The sequence below is a fragment of the Octopus bimaculoides genome, chromosome 2 (genome assembly GCF_046866305.1).
Source record: "Octopus bimaculoides isolate indiv1 chromosome 2, ASM4686630v1, whole genome shotgun sequence".
NCBI lineage: Eukaryota > Metazoa > Mollusca > Cephalopoda > Octopoda > Octopodidae > Octopus > Octopus bimaculoides.
This window is the reverse complement of record NC_142929.1, coordinates 73,535,562-73,553,500: the sequence shown is the minus strand read 5'-3', so window position 1 is coordinate 73,553,500 and position 17,939 is coordinate 73,535,562. Positions and strand designations below refer to the sequence as shown.

Here is a 17,939-nt window from a genome sequence, read left to right as displayed (position 1 = left end):
GTTGTGAGTGGATTTGGAAGACAGAAACTGAAACAAGCTTGTTTAATGTGTGTGTTTATATGTGTCCTTATCTTGACATAGCGCAACACTTGTAAAGAAATGAATCATCAACTTACAAGTGGTGTCATTCGCTTTTTGGTCTTCCATGAAGTATGTCCAGTGATGGGGATTGCAAACAGGTGAGGGTTAGAAACAGAAGGATATCCAGCCATAAAAAATCTGCTTCAACAGTCTCTCTGTCTGACCCAAGCAAGCATAGGAAAGCGGGCACCAAAATGATGATGATATATAAATAGATTCATTGTACATATACTCATGTATTGCATTTTTGGGCCTTCTGTTCAGGCCTCTCACGAGTCACAGTTAGCTCATGAGAGACCTTCAAAAGCCTTCCTAGACCTGACACAGCCCATCCCTTTCTATATCTGACTATAGCTCTCTACAAAAAGAGGCAGATAGACAGATGGACAGAAAGAGGTGAATCAACCATAGTACAGGATGGTACTTATTGTTCCCAAAGGAAGAAATGCAAAGCCAAGCTCTTTATAATTTGGGTTTCATGAACAGAGAGTCAAAATGATTACCACAAAACACCAAAACAATTTAGTCTATACTCTTTATCAGCTACCTGCACACACATTCGATGACTGGCACCTGTGCCAGTGGAGCGCTAACAGCACCATCCGAGCGGGATCACTGCCAGAGCAGCTGTGTGGCTTCCGTGCTAGTGGCATGTAAAATGCACCATTTGAGCATGATCGTTACCAGCGTCGCCTTACTGGCAGGTGAACAAAACATTCGAGCGAGGCTGTTGCCAGTGCCACTGGACTGACTCCTGTGCAGGTGGCATGTAAAAAACACCATTTGAGCGTGGCCATTGCCAGTACTGCCAGACTGGCCCTCATGCCGGTGGCACGTAAAAGCACCCACTACACTCTCGGAGTGGTTGGTGTTAGGAAGGGCATCCAGCTGTAGAAACTCTGCCAGATCAGATTGGAGCCTGGTGCAGCCATCCGGTTCACCAGTCCTCAGTCAAAATGTCCAACCCACGCTAGCATGGAAAGCAGACGTTAAACAATGATGATGATATACAGCAAAGGATCAAGCTATCTGGTGCCTTGCTGTACTCAAGAAGACCCACCCACCACAGCAGAATTGATACCAGTGATGATGTCACATAAAAAGCACCTGGCATTAGGAAAGGTATCCAGTCATAGAAACCATACTAAAACAGACAATGGAGCCTGTTGCTGCCCCCAGTCTTACCAGCTCAGATTGTCCAACCCATGCCAGCATGGAAAACAGATGTTAAATGATGATGATGATATGTGTGTTTGTATACACATACACATATATACATATGTACCGTTTTAGCAATAATACTGCTATACAAGTCAGCAATGGTATCTTCTTGTATCACCTAACTGATTAAATGGGTGACTAGCCCATACCTAACTCCATTGGACAATTCAAGCTTCTCAGCAATGATTCCTGATGAGCCAGACATCTTCCTTGTTTCCATATTTTTAATTGCTCTGTCAACTTGTGTGGCTGGACTCTTTGTAAGGTCTACTTGGGATAGACCTACTTTTTCCCATGCATTCTCCTCCTTCAGCAGCTTCTCTTAATAACACTTCCTGTCATTTCAGCTTCAGTAAGGGTAAGAGCTCTACTATTGTTCTGAATGCATTTCCTGCCAGTAACATCTCAGTTTTCACTGTCACAATCCAGAATACCTCAAATCTCAGAATATTGGCAAACTTCTTGGTTTTGGCTTCTTTTCTTGCTAAATATACTTGGTACCTAACTTATGTTTTTATTTCTTAATATTGTCCCTTACTGCTCTATTTCTTCCAGTGTTTCCATACCTTTATGCCTTAGTCTTTATGACACTGGTTACAGGGCTATTCCACTACTATACTACCCTCTTTTTGGTTAAGGTCTGGTCATTTGCCTTCAACAAGTTGTGGAGGAACTCTCAGTTGTCCACTATATTTTATGCTTCTAAACTCATCCTCTATTTTATCATATACATCAGTTAATACTTGTCAGAATGCATTGCTGGTTGAAGGTTTTTAACTTGCATGTATTCCTCTGTCAGCACTAAGTTTAACCTCTTGTGAGGATACAACCTAATAAAAATGAGATGCATTCCTCCCAACTGAAATACTCTAGCAACACTAAAGACAGTCTTCAGTGGTCCCTGTATGGCTTATGGAACTGAGCATCACTAAAATTTGCTAATCCTTTTGTTACCACCTTTGTTTCAGTTAATTAATCAATTAATTCTCAAAATAATTCAATAAGATAACTTTGTCATTATTAGCTCTATTAACTGGAATTTTTTTATGAAACTTTGATTTCTAGCATAAAACAGCCTTAGAAACACACTGGAATGATCAAAATAACATTTCAAAATAACATTTAAAATTTTAAGGCACAATAAGAAAATGACTCTCCCCAGACACAACAGAATTTTAAATAGAAATAAGCGAGATGTTAGGTGAAAAGTTAGCAAACCTCATTTGAATATCAGAGAAATATACCTAGTAGATATAGCAAAAAGGTTAGATATGTGTAAATATTGACAGATAATTACGAAATTTGTAATTTTTAAGTGATCTCATATGAGATCACTGGTAGGTAATGGGTTAAGCTGGTGTTTAGAACATAAATTAACAAGAAATTTTGATTGATAAAAGATTTTAATTTAGATCACATTAAAAACACAAAGTTTGTATTGTAGAACTAGGGTTGATACCAAAAGTGGTAAAGATAATTATATTATCATCATCATCACCTGTACCAATGCTGTGTAAAAGCACCCGGTACACTCTAAAATAACTGGCATTAGGAAGGGCATCCAGCTGTAGAAACTGTGCCAAAACAGACATGGAGCCTGAGCTGCCCTGTTCAGCTCCTGTCAAACTGTCCAACCCATGCCAGCATGGAAAATGGACATTAAATGATGATGATGAGCCGTTTTCCATGCTTGTGCAAAGACCAGACGAATTTCATTGAGGTAGATTGTCTACAGCTAGATGTTCTTCATATTGCCAGCTTTCAATGTTTCCATGCTAGCTTGGAAAATCAGAAATAAAAGGCAATTAATAAAGCAATATATATATATATATATATATATATATATATATATGTATGTATGTATATGTATGTATGTATGTATGTATGTATGTAGAAGGTTGAAAAGAAACACACAAGTTGATATATATGTAAAAAAAAAAGTCAAGGTAGAAAATGCTAAAATAATTTTATAAAAAACATTTCTGTACTGGTTTCGGTCATTCAGACTTTTTCAACTGTAAGTATGGAAAACAATTAAATTTGGGAAAAATTAGAAGAAAAGTTTTTTAAAAGAATATTTGCATAGTATTCAAATACAAAGGGCATTTTCCTTGTTTCTGCCTGTCTCTGTCTCGTTTACTCTTGTCTCATTTGTTTACAAAAGTAAACAAGGAAAATGCCGTTTGTATTTGAATACTATGCAAATATTCTTTTAAAAAAACTTTACTTTTAATTTTTCCCAAATTTAATTATTTTCCATACTTATAGTTGAAAAAGTCTCAATGACCGAAACCGGTAATGAAATGTTCTTTTATAAAATTATTTTAGCATTTTCTACCTTGACTTTTTTTTCCATATATATATATATATATATTCTTGTGTAAGGATATTTGTCAAAACTATTTAACATTAGATTGAAGGGTCATTCAATAATTCTTTGTAGATTACATATTTATTAAACTTTTACAAAGAAAAGGTTAACTTTCAACCTTTTCTATGTAAAAATTACATAAATATATACATTCATAAATAAACTCATACTGCTTACTTGTATACGTCTTATAATAAATTTCTTGACTTGTAAATCATGTGAAGCTTGAGTTGAACATTACCCTCACTAGTCTACGAGGAGGACTTGCAAAGATCAAGATTGCTTTCCTTTCTCTGACTAAATACTTAAGAAAACAAAACATTTGTAATCAAGGCTAAATGCTTATTTATCACAAAGAACAACTTGATGTTAAAACTGAAAGCTTGTAAAATTTGCACTATAGTATACAGTATGGTGGTCAGATATTTTAACCGTCTTACATCAGGATATCGAGTAGTGAAACTGAAGAACATTACAGTCAAAATCTCTGCAGTAGCCAAAAATGCAGCACCTATCTTGTTCCCCATCCTCCTCATCATTCATTGTTTTAAATTCCCCTTTTCCATAATCGTTTGTGCCAGATGGAGTTTATTGAGGCAGATTTTCTACAATCATATGCTTTCCCTTGTCACCAATCCATACCTGTTCCCAAGCAAAATATTATCTCCCTCTGGCCAGATATGTTCTTACGGAATGTTGGAAATGAATGACATTCATTTGCAACAATCATGATTTCAAGACAAGTAGATCCAAAGACAGACGGACTGACACACATAGCTACAGTGGTCTTCTTTCAGTTTCAATCTTCCAAAAATTCACTCACAAGGCTTTGGTTGACCTGCAACTATAATAGAAGGTTCTTGCCCAAAGTATCACTCAGTAGAACTGAATCTAAAACCATGTGGCCTGGAAGCAAACTTCTTAATCACACAGTTACACCTGCTTCTACTCATGGTTCTTAACCATAGGTAATGTCCATGGACAGAGAAACCCACAAGCCTCTGATTTACAGTTAGGTGCTTTGTTTGATATATTTTGTTTTACCATTACTATATTTCATCTTAATAGAAATAGCGTCTCCTCCAAAGTACACCACTGTATCTCAGTAATGGGGAAATATTAGGCTTGACTTGAGTACACTATGTTACATGTATTTATTCACCCTGAAATAACTGATTTGGGTTTTTAGCATTCTGATATTTTTTCCTCTATTTTACTTCTCTCTCTCTTATATATATGAATTTATTTGTTTTTGATTTTTTTGCACTCTCAGTCATCTAATCTCCTTATCCCCCAACTCATGCATCATTGGTCATTCCCCTCTTTTTATCCACCATTCACTACATCTTCCCCTGCCCCTCAACACTTCTTCATTTATTATATTCACACTTTTATCCATTTACCATCTCTTACTCACATTTCTTGTTTTTCTCTCCTCACTCACTCCTATTCATTTTGTACCTACACAGTCCACCCATGCACCTCATCACCACTATTTTTATCACTGCCTAGCCCCACCCTGACTGCACCCACCCTCTCTACAGCCATGCTGGAGGAATGCCTTGAAGGGTTTCAGTAAAAAAAAAATCGACCCCAGGACTCTTTTTTTATAAAGTCTCTTTTGCCGAACCACTAAGTTACAGTAATGTAAACACACCAAAACTGGTTGTCAAGCAATGATGGGAAGACAAACATAGACACAAAGACACACACACACACACATAGATTTATATTTATGACAGGCTTCTTTCAGTTTCCATCTACCATATCCATTCACAAGGCTTTGGTTGACCTCAGGCTACAGTAGAAGACACTTACCCAAGGTGCTACACAGTGGGACTGAACCCAGAACAATGTGGTTGGGAAGCTATCTTCTTACCATGTGTATTTGTGTGTATTAACCTTGATATCACATAGTAGTCGTAAATAAATGTCACCATTGTACAACAAGTGTTTCTCATTTCCAAAAATCTGTGAAACATGTCCAGTTCTGAAGAAATATTTTCGTATATAAAAATCAGGAAAGGCATCAGACCTTAGAAAATCTGCCTCAGCATATTTTGTCTGTTCCATGCAAGCATGGAAAAGTTGATGTTAAATCAATGAAGTAATAATCTTTTCTACTCTAGGCACAAGGCCCAACATTTTTGGGCAGGGGACCAGTCGATTAGATTGACCCTAGTACACAACTGGTACTTAATTTATTGACCCTAAAAGGATGAAAAGTGAAATCGACTATGGCAGAATTTGAACTCAAAACGTAAAGGTAGACGAAATACCAATGATGTAATAATGCTAATGATGAATGTTTGTGTATGTTTATATGTATCTCCTTGTCTTAATATTACAAGTTGATTGTAAACAAACATCACCATCATGCAAGCAGTGTGGTTCATTTGCAATCTTTGATGAAAACCAGAACTGTTTGTGGCTAAAGGACTGAGCGAAAAATATTATGTTACTTGGAAGAAGAACTTTATCAATTGTAAGCAAATCAACAGAATGGATTTAAACTTATAAACATGACAAAAATGGAAGTGAATTCCATATTAGTTGTTTTAAATTGCCCTATTTTTTTTCTTTTTCACAGCCTTTTCATGTTATATTTCCTGTCATTCAGATTATAAACTGCTACATTTCTTTCTGTCTCCTGTCCCAGAAAACAATGCCTTGCTTGCTGAGGTTACATTGAAAATATTAAGCTCTAATACAGCCATATCAGACCAGATATTGATTGATTCTACTAGTATTGCTTGCTATTGAAAATATAGATGCATTCAAGTTGTTCTATGTGTGTGCATCAATATATATATATATACATATATAAATGTATATAACTGTGCATGCATCTTCTTTAATAAGTGTCATTCTGTACTGAATGACATTCATATCTCTGCACAGCTGGTCTGGTTGGCTGGCTGGTTGGTTGGCTAGTGATCATTTGTCTGGTTTTCGTATCTATTAAAAAAATCTCCACCCTCTCTCTCTCTCTCTCTCTCTCTCTCTCTCTCTCTCCCTCTCTCTCTCTCTCTCTCTCTCTCTCTCTCTCTCTCTCTCTCTCTCTCTCTCTCTCTCTCTCTCTTTCCCTCATACATTGCCGTTGGCAGTCTAACGAGCAAACTAGTTAAAATATTAATAACATCCAACTTGTTGTTGCCAATTTCTGTGTGTTAAATTGACTTTTCTTTTACCTCATATTTTTTATTTTATCTTATCAATTTGAGGTTTGGATTTTAAAAAAAAAAAAAAAATAGATGTTGAAAGTATTTTTTTGCAAGAAAATATGCTTAGGAAATCATCTTTAAACATCTACCTATCTTTAAGTCTTCAACACATTTCTTGTATTTCTCCTTGTATCAAGTTACATATATTGAAGTGAATGCTCAGAACCATTTCATCCATGATCATTTGAAAGTGTTCCTGTTACCGCATCCATGCATTGTATGTGAATATGCACATCAATACCTATAAGTGCTGGTGTGGCTGTATGATTAAGAAGTTTGCTTTCCAACCAATGGTATGGTTTCAGGTTCAGTCCTACTGTGTGGCACTATGGATAATTGTCTTTTACCATAGCTTTGTCAATGAATTTGGAAAATGGAAACTGAAAAACGTCCATTGTGTGTTTATGTATGTGCGTGTCTTTTTGTCTTTCATATTGTAAGGGTTGTAAATGAGTATCACTGTCATGCAAGCAGTGTCATTTGTTTCCAATTTTCTGCAGAAATATGTCTACCTATGAGGAAATATTACTTTGCTTAGAAGCAGGTAAGGGTTGGGAACAGAAAGGGTGTCTGACCATAGAAAATTTGCTTTAATAAACTCCATCCAATCCATGCAGAAATGGAAATGCAGACCTGAAAACGATGATGATTGTAAACCTCTTATCAAAAGAAATAAATAAATAAAAGACAAGGTCTTAATCTAAGTGAAGGTCACTTCATGTTCTGTGATTTCCTTCTTCACATGAAGCAAGAAAAGAAATCAGCAAAAGGAAAAATTTACTCATTAAGAATACATATGTGTGTGTGTGTGTGTAAGCCGACATGGCTATGTGGTTCAGTAGCTTCCTTCCCAACCATGTAGTCTTGGATTTAGTCCCAGTGCGAGGCATCTTGGGTAAATGTCTTATACTTTAGCCCTTGCTTTGGGAGCTTTGTGAGTGGATTTAGTAAATGAAAACTGAAAGAAGTCCGTCATGAATGTGTGTATGTGTATACTTTCGACATCATGTGATGATTGTAAATGAGCATCACCATCATGCAAGTAATGCAGTTTGTTTACTGTCATCTGTAGTGAAATGTTACCTTGCTTGGAAACAAGAACAGGTTTGCGACAGTAAAAGCATCTGGCCATCGAAAATCAACAAATTCTGTTTCACCTATGTGAGCATGGAGAAGTGGATATTAAAATAATGACGACAATATATATATACATATCTATAACCATTAATACCTACTAAATATTTTCTCCTTTTTTTCCTCTCAACCCTTTTTGTCAACAAGCATAGGCTCAAAATGTCAAAGACTGCCATCCCCCCCCCCCTGAATGTCAAACTAATGCACCTGCTTGTTGTTCCCTCACCTGTCTTCATCTTTTGTTTTCCGTAATTTTGAACTATATATATAATAATAAAAATATATATATATATATATGCATCATATTCCATTTTATTGACCATTAGTGATTGTTTCACCTTTATTACATTGAATGTGCCCTAAGGTATCCCAACATATCTTCAATGATAATATACTTGTGAGAATCAGCATTCATCAACACCTGTCTACTTTCTCATCATTTTTTTTTTACGCAGTCTCTTCAACACTTTGAAGACATGATACATTTATTAATCACATGCAATAGCTTTTCCATATATGTGTGTGTGCATGTAAATATATGTATATGTGTGTGTATATATGTATATATTGCGTATATATGTGTGTATATATGCATATATATGTGCGTATATATGTGTGTATATATATATATATATATATATATATATATATATATATATATATGTGTGAATATATATGTATGTGAATATATATGTATGTGTATATATGTATATATATTTATGTATGTGTATATATATATGTATGTATATGTATGTACATGTATGTATATATATGTATGCGTATATATATATATATAGATATGTATGCATATATATATGTATGTGTGTATATATGTATGTGTGTGTATATATACACACACTCTCTTTCTGTCTATCTATCCATCTTCTTAACCATCTCCCCCTCTCGTTCTTCTTCCTTATGTTGTCCTTGCTTCTCCCCTTCACTGCTATATCTCTCTCTTACTCTTCCTCCCTGTCTCTATTCGCTCACCTATGTTCAACTTCCTCCCTTTTCCTCTCTCTACCACTTCTTGTTGATCACACGTGACCTGTGGTCACCTCTTCCTTTCTCCATTCGGCCAGCATAAAGGCAACACAAACTGCTATCTCTCTCTGCTCAAGTTCATCAAATCACAACGTTCAGTATCTCGTCTCGTTCGGCTTAAGGGCCCTCAACGTTGTTTTCACTAGTTAGTTTTCTCTGTCTTGATTTCTGTTTGCCACTTTGGAATCCTCCGCATAGCAGGTTTAATTTAATTTGCTTTGCTGGAAGAGCTATTCTAAGAGCGTTCTGCCTCATCTTCGAAATGCACAGTTTAGAATAGAGGCAGCTGATGAAGGAAAAGTTCCATATGTGGCTTGTCTGTTTTCCTATGTGTTCATTCTGTTGTCCGAAAAATAAGTTCGTTTTTTGTGCTTTGTTTATGTTCCCGTTCCTTTTTTGTCCACGTTTTTTTTATGTCCTGTACCCGGATATGCATCTATATATACATGTAGATGTAGGTATGTACATATATGTATGTATATATGCATATGCACACATATCATTTGTATTATATATATATATATATATATATACACACATATATATATACACACACATATATATATACATATATAAGAAATTAAAAAAGGAAAATGCATACACTTTACATAGTTTTAATATAATTTTTGATATGTCATATTGTGTTTGAAAACTGCTTTTGCTAATCATGACAGTAAAATTTATTTAAATTTGTATTTTCTTAAGAAAACATTTTTTCTCCATGTTGTTTGTGGAGTTTATGAAGGATTGATTCAACAAGTAGAAAAATCTAAGGGGAGGTAATTGGTTATCGTTATTATTGTGGACAGGGGAGATAATTGTTCATCTTTCGGTGGGGGAGGGGGAATATATATATATATATATATATATATATATATATATATATATATACACACACAAAAATTCAAAAGCTAGAGTAGTAGGGAGAAATATATACAGTGATGGCTATGTTATCATGAATCAAATATGTATAGAGATTAAAGTTGGAATGCATAAATCAGGTCTTTATTATTGAATCTAAAAATTTATACTTCGGAACAATAATTTCCTATTTGATGACACCTACTATCATCAAAAATGTGGAATTGCAATGGGAACAAAAGCAACCACTGTTCTTGCGAACCTGATAATGGGTTATTTTGAATTCACCATATTTGAAATGTCACTGCAAAGATATGGTTATGCATTTCACCATTACATAAGAAACATCCGGAAAAGATACCTGGATGACTGTTTTATCATTTGGAAGGAGACCAATGATAAACTTTGGAATTCAAATCAACACTAAATGATATAAATAGTAACGTTCAATTCATAAAGGAATAAAACAAAGAACAGCTCCCATTTATGGATATTATGATAAAAAAAAAGTCAGCAACCAAATTATAACTGACATCTATCATAAATGAATGGACTCGAAGCAATATCTCCTTTTTAGCTCATGCCACTCGAAAGACATCAAATTAAATATCCCCTTTAATTTAGTGAAAATAGTGTTTGATAGAACTACTCGGGACCTTCATCTTCAAAACCTCAGAACAACACTAACTGAAAGACAATGTCCACCCTCACTTACAGATGATGGAATTAAGCGTGCCAAGTAATTAGATATAAAAACACTAAGGACAACAAAACATAACACCACACCTCATCTCAAAACACTACTGTATATATCAACTCACAACCCTAGAAACAATGAGGCATACAACACTCTTGTGCAAAATCTTACTTTATTAACTAGAGACCCAAAAATGAACAACATCCTGAAGGCACATAAATTCATTAAATGCAAAAAACAACACAAATTGCTAAAGAGACTTCTAACAAATGTGAAGTTTACGCAACAACCATGAAATGAATGGTTAAAAGATGCGGATGCCCAAACTGTGGAAAATGCCCCAACCTACTTGAAGGTTGGGATTTCCTTTTCAAACAAGGAGTGAGATTCACAATTAAAACCAACTTGTACCTCTGAGAATCTAATTTTTGTCATAACCTGCTTGGGTTGTGGACATCACTATATAGGACAGACGAGTATGACATTGAGACGGAGAACTACTCTACATAAAGAGCAGATCTGCTTCCCACAATACAGATGTATTCCTTTCAGTGAACACATAGAGAGATATGCAGGTAACATCAAACCAAATTTCACAGTTTTCCCCTTCTACTAGTGAAAAGATAAAAATTTCTTTACAAGAACATTTAAATAAAGAAAAAATTATTCATCGTAAAATAGAGAACACATCTAAATATGCACGCATAACCAACTTTAATCTCTATGCATATTTTAATTCATGATTACATACCCATCACTGTACATATTTCTCCCCACTACTCTAGTTTCTCAATTTGTGTGTGTGTATATATATATATATCTATATATATATATAACTCCCCACCCAAAGAAAGTTGAACCATTATCTCTCCTATCCACAATAATAATGATAACCAATTACCTCCCCTTAGATTTTTCTACTTCTTGAATCATTCAGTCATAAACTCCACACACAACACAGACAGAATTTTTTTTTCTTAAGAAGATACGTATTTAAATAAATTCTAATGTCATGATTAGCGAAAGTGAAACCAGTTGACAAATACAGTATAAGATGTATTAAAGATTATATTAAAACTAGGTATATGCATTTTCCTTCTTTAATTTCTTATATATATTACAACTCATCACATGGAGATAATCACAATTCCTCCCTTTCTGTTACTACTATATATATATATGTATATATATATATATATATATATATATATATATATATATATATACATATATATATACATGTGACAAGAATGGATGAGGATAGCTGTGTGAAAAAGTGCCACACCCTAGTGGTTGAGGGAACCTGTGGAAGAGGAAGACCTGGGATGAGGTGGTGAAGCATGACTTTCAAACTTTAGGCTTCACCGAGGCAATGACTAGTGACCAGGATCTTTGGAAATATGCAGTACTTGGGAACACCCGGCAAGCCAAGTGAGTGCATAAACTGTGACCTCTGCCAGAAGTGTAGCCAGCTCACTTATTCGTATCTTTACTTCATTGGACACTAAACTCTGCTTGTGAAGACCTGTTGAGGCAAGTGAATTGAAATTGAAATCGGAATTCTACCAAATTCGACGACTGGCACCCATGCCAACCTATCCTTCATTGGACACTAAACTCTGCTTGCAAAGACCTGTTGGGGCAAGTGAAATCGAAATCATAATTGAACCATATTCAATGACCGGCACCTGTGCCAATGGAGCACTGTCAGCACCGTCCGAGCGTGATCATTGCCAGAGCAGCTGTCTGGCTTCCGTGCTAGTGGCACATAAATAGCACCATTTCAGCGTGATCGTTACCAGTGTCGCCTTACCGGTACTTGTGCCAGTGGCACGTTAGAAAATCATTCGAGCGAGGTCATTGCCAGTGCCGCTGGACTGGCTCCTGTGCAGGTGGCATGTAAAAAACACCATTTTGAGTGTGGCTGTTGCCAGTACCGCGTGACTGGCCCTCGTGCCAGTGGCACGTAAAAGCACCCACTACACTCTCTGAGTGATTGGCGTTAGGAAGGGCATCCAGCTGTAGAAACTCTGCCAGATCAGATTGGAGCCTGGTGCAGCCATCCGGTTCACCAGTCCTCAGTCAAATCATCCAACCTATGCTAGCGTGGAAAGCGGACGTTAAACGATGATGATGATATATATATACGGATACAGCTTAGCACCAGTGATGTCACAACACATTTCAACAGCTGAATAAACTAGAGCAACATGAAATAAAGTGTCTTGCTCAAGAACACAACACAGTCGTAAGTTCGATGATCTAACCACTAAGCCATGCGCCTTCACAAATATGTGTATATGTATATCTATATATATCTGTAAAAATATGTGTCACTTATTCGGTAGCCATGATAAAACTCCGAGTTTCGGATGCCAGGGTGGGAACCCATGCCAACATCTCTTCAGTTATCTGGCCATTGAAAATTCCTGTGAAAAATTACCATTAAACAAAGGGAAATTACTATGTGGTTGACCGTTATTAAGACAAAAGAGCTATAGACCGCTAAGTAAGGGGAGTGGGTAAAGGTAAGGGAGTAGAAAAGTCTATAGTGTTCGCGTAAGCGCACCAATCCGTTCATTTGCCTATAAGTATATACTAAACCACCCTCGCTTGAAACACACACATGCTCACCCACATACTCGCCAAAAACTATACATATATGTACATATACATATATATACCCGCATACACACCCACACACACATGCACTCAACAACCCCGCACCCATGCACACCTACGCAAAAAAAATTTTTAAGGCTAAAAGCAAGAAACTGAAGAAAATGTGAAAAAGTTATATGGTTAAAATGCGTCTAATATGCGCATATTTTCGCATGCACGTACATACATCTATATACACACGTACCCGCACACACTCACAAGCGCACACATAAGGTTCCATGTATGTGGAAAAAAGCAGGGTGGAGGGGAGATAACAGAAAAAATATGTATGGAAAAAATACAAAACATTAACTCTATAATTATGTAAAAAATATAAAAAACACATAAGAAATCTAAGTAAAAAGTATAGAAAGATAAAAAGCTTATACATAGACACAATATAGAAAGCGAGTCCTATCAGTAAACTGAGGGCGACCAAAAACGTAGCAAATATTTGGCCACATGTGGACATGATCCGAAAAGTTCAGTCCTTGAATTTAGACATGTGGCAGGGTCTAAGCTGCCTTTCCAAATGAGCCATCTTTCCATATCACATAGACCACACCTTCCGCTACCGCTGGTGTAAGGTTTACACTTGGCTAAGATCTTCCAATGGATGTTGTAACTGACAACTTTATCTTTTAAAGACCATATATGACTGGATAATTTGATCGTTTTCCTTTTGTCCTAGTGCCTGAAACTCAGTGTGATTATTGAATCTGGCCTTGAAATTACCCTCCGTGAGGCCCACGTATTTCTTCATCGAAACTGTGTCCTTAGTGGATATAGAGTCCACGGTGGCCTCATAAATGATAGTTTCGGACATGCAAGCTCCATTTAGCGGGCACAAATTTTTATCTCTGCATGAACAGCTGGTTTCATACTGTGGTTTTTGTGTGTTGTGTGCGATTATATTTTTAAAATTAGCAGTTGAGCAGAAACTGATTTTTAAGTTATGTCTGTTGAAGATCTTTAACTATGGTTGACTGGAAAGTGTCTGTCTATCAGCTCCAAGAAGTACTTGCCTATATTAAAGGTCACTTCGGGTGAGGGGGGGGGGGGTGAACTAGATGGTTTTCCTATTCCTATGCTTTCTTTTCTTTATTACTGGACTGGTGGCAAGTGTATAGGTTATTTCCTCGTTAAAACCACAATCTTTTAGAGCCTTATTATATACTGGGGCAACACTATTAAAAATGTCCCTATCAGAGGAGAGGCTAGAAATTCTTTTACTAATGTTTTTTAACTAAATTTCTAAACACTATGGGGGATGGCAGGAACCCACATTGATATAACTAAGTCTATCGTTGGGCTTCCTATAAGGTTTATAAATATTCTTATTTAGATCTAGGGACACATCTAGGTAATTGACAACCGTCAGGTTGGTATCTGTAGATATGCTAAGGCCAAAAGTTTTCATCAAATGGATAATATCCTTTCTAAACCGATCCTATGCTGGTCCATTGGTATTTGGGGTTAAAGCTAGGGCATCATCTTTGTAAATTGCAAGATTTGCATTTTGATATATTTATTTTTGAATTAATGGAACTCAAAGTGCACACAAGCTATGAACAACAGCATGTGAAGATTGGGCTGAAAAAACTCTTTTTGGATGCAAAAAGTTGAAGGCTGTTGATGGGACATGAACCTACATCTGTAAACATGACAAGTGTTCCACCATGGGACCAAAGTTATCCTTCGAATTTCTCTATCCTTTTTAGTAACTTCATTCTTATCAGCAAGAATTGTATATTGTTGACATCATTAGAGTTTATAAATTTTTGAGAGAACATGAAATAATTCTTTTTTTTTTGTTTTTTGAGTAGTGAATCTTGAAGCTTACACAGGGTAAAAGGGTAAAGACTCCTTTTGGTCATGAATAACCATAAGATTGCACCTGGTACAAGTCAGGGCAAGGTTGTTTATGTAAGACCAGCAGTTGCCTTTGCATACCAGCCTCTCCTCACCGTGCTACTGATGTTATCCAAGGGAAGGGCAAAGGCCAATACAGCTTGGTACTAGTGATGTTACAACTCATTTCTACAGCTGAGTGAATTGCAGCAACATGACATGAAGTGCCTTGCTCAAGAACACAGCCCAATCCTAGAATTGAACTCACTACCCCATGATTGTGAGCCTGATGCTCTAACCACTGAGTCATGCACCTTAATACTATGAATAATGACATGTAAATATTGGGTTGAGAATATTTATAGCTTTATGTGTACTTTGAAACCCTCTATTCCTAAAAAGAATTTCAAGTTGGTAAATTCTCTGAAGTCAGTAAATTCTTTTGATATATGCAAATGTTTTATCCCAAAATTCCTTTCTAAGACTACAGTTTCAGCACTTTCATTAATTCAAGATTAGTCTGTGCGGTTCTTAGTTCAGTCCTACTGTATGGCATGTACCTTATACACTAGCCTCTGATTGACCAATATCTTGTGAGTGGAATCAAAAAGAGCATCTAGCTATAAAAATCCTGCCTTAATTTTTAACCCTGTCTAAGCCATGGAAAAACAGACATTAAATGGAACAAATGAGCGATTGAAATTAGCCTTGCGTGTTTTCAGAGGAAATCAATATATATATTCAAAGATATAACAATCAGCCTCAGACAAATTCCAGCAGCTGTATTTTAAAGATCGTGTAAGGTTGTAACCATGTAAGGGCTAGAAATTATTAATAATTAGCTACTTTATGATGCTAATTACATTGTAAACTTATTATTTATTCAAAGTCAGTAGGCATCACATGGCACCTGTGATGTTCTCACTAAGTTGAGTCTTTGAGACAGTTTAACCCAGTTGGAATACTTCAATTATATTTTTAATGGTTTCACAGATATGGGTGGGTGGATGATTGTGATGACTATGGGTGGGGAAAAGGCACAAACATTACAGCATGTGCCTCCTTCTCAAAGAATCCCAGACTTTGAAACCACGTGAAAGAAAATTTTATTTATTCAATGAAAATTGTAAGATGAATTGCTTCCATCTGTCTTACATTTTTACAAGACAATGTGTTTCTGTGTATGTGTGTGAGTTTCTCTGAACTAGCATGGATGGTTCAGTGGTTTTGGGAACTAGATAACATCTGGAATTGGTTGTGCAGGTGTTTTACATCTGAATGTGCATTCTGAGACAAATCAGTCAGTCGACTGGTTGGTGCAATAGTTTAGTGCTTTTATGATTGTGTGGTTAAGAAGCTTGCCTGGCAAGCACATGGTTTTAGCTTCAGTCCCACTGCATGTTCCTTCTACTATAGCCTCAGGTTAACCAATGCCTTGTGAGTGAATTTGTTTCACAGAAACTGTGTGGAAGTCCATCATATGTATGTGTCTGTGTGTGTATGTATGTATCGTGTACATATTTGTGTGTATGTCTGTGTCTGCCCCACCACCACTGCCTCAGTTTGACAACCACTGTTGATGCTGACTTGTTTAAGTTTCGTAACTCTTGATGGTTCAGCAAAATAATTATTGGGATCAAATTGTTCAACTAATACCCTTTTAAGGTGGTGCTTGAACATGGCTGAAGTCCAATGTATTATGTGCTTGTGTGTCTGTGTGTAATGTATAAAGACTGGTTTATTCTTTCTTTCTTTTTTTTTTGAAAGTCATGTGCATGATACTGATTAATTTTAAAAAGAAAGCTATTTATTCTGTAGCTTAGCCCTAAGATATTCAAATAATCATACATGTGTACATTAATGACAGTATATTCATTTGTTCATTTAGCATTTGTTTTCCATGCTAGCATGGGTTGGCTGGAGACTTATGTGAAGCTGGATTTTATGGTTGGATGCTCTCTTCTTGTAGCCAACTCTTATTTATTTTTGAAGGAATGGATTTCTCTTATTCTCCAGATCTTTGAAAGTGCCGAGTTACTGGTTGAAATGTTTACAAGGAATATAAACATCATTACCATTTCACTCAAGTAGTAATAAGGGTGTGATACCAACATTCATGCTCATGTATGTACATACACATGAGTTCACAACCCCGCCACATACATGCATACATGTTGTTGTTGTTGGCACTCCGTCGCTTACGACGTCGAGAGTTCCAGTTGATCCAATTAATGGAACAGCCTGCTCATGAAATTAACGTGCAAGTGGCTGAGCACTCCACAGACACGTGTACCCTTAACGTAGTTCTCAGGGATATTCAGCGTGACACAGTGTGACAAGGCTAACCCTTTGAATTACAGGCACAACAGAAACAGGAAGTAAGAGTGAGAGAAAGTTGTGGTGAAAGAGTACAGCAGGGTTCGCCACCATCCCCTGCCAGAGCCTCGTGGAGTTTTAGATGTTTTCGCTCAATAAACACTCACAACGTCCTGTCTGGGAATCAAAACCGCGATCCAATGACCGTGAATCTGTTGCCCTAACCACTGGGCCATTGCACCTCCACACATGCATACATATACAACAGACTTTGTACAGTTTCCTTCTACCCAAATTCTTTGATAGAGCAGTGATCTAAACTCAAAAAACTAGAACAGATTCATTGTTAGCCATTTTACTCAACCCTCTAAGAGTTACATCATCTTCATCATCATTTAATGTCTGGTTTTCATGGTTGGATGGCATAGTTTTCATGGTTGGACATGGGTTGGATGGCTTGACAGGAGCTAGTAAGGCT

The 17,939-nt window shown here is 36.4% G+C and overlaps 1 protein-coding gene across 14 annotated transcripts in view; it reads left to right on the top strand.

Moving 5' to 3' along the window:
- The window catches only part of LOC106872104 (uncharacterized), a 361,913-nt gene that overhangs the window by 14,596 nt on the left and 329,378 nt on the right, over window positions 1-17,939 (top strand). The window lies entirely within an intron of this gene.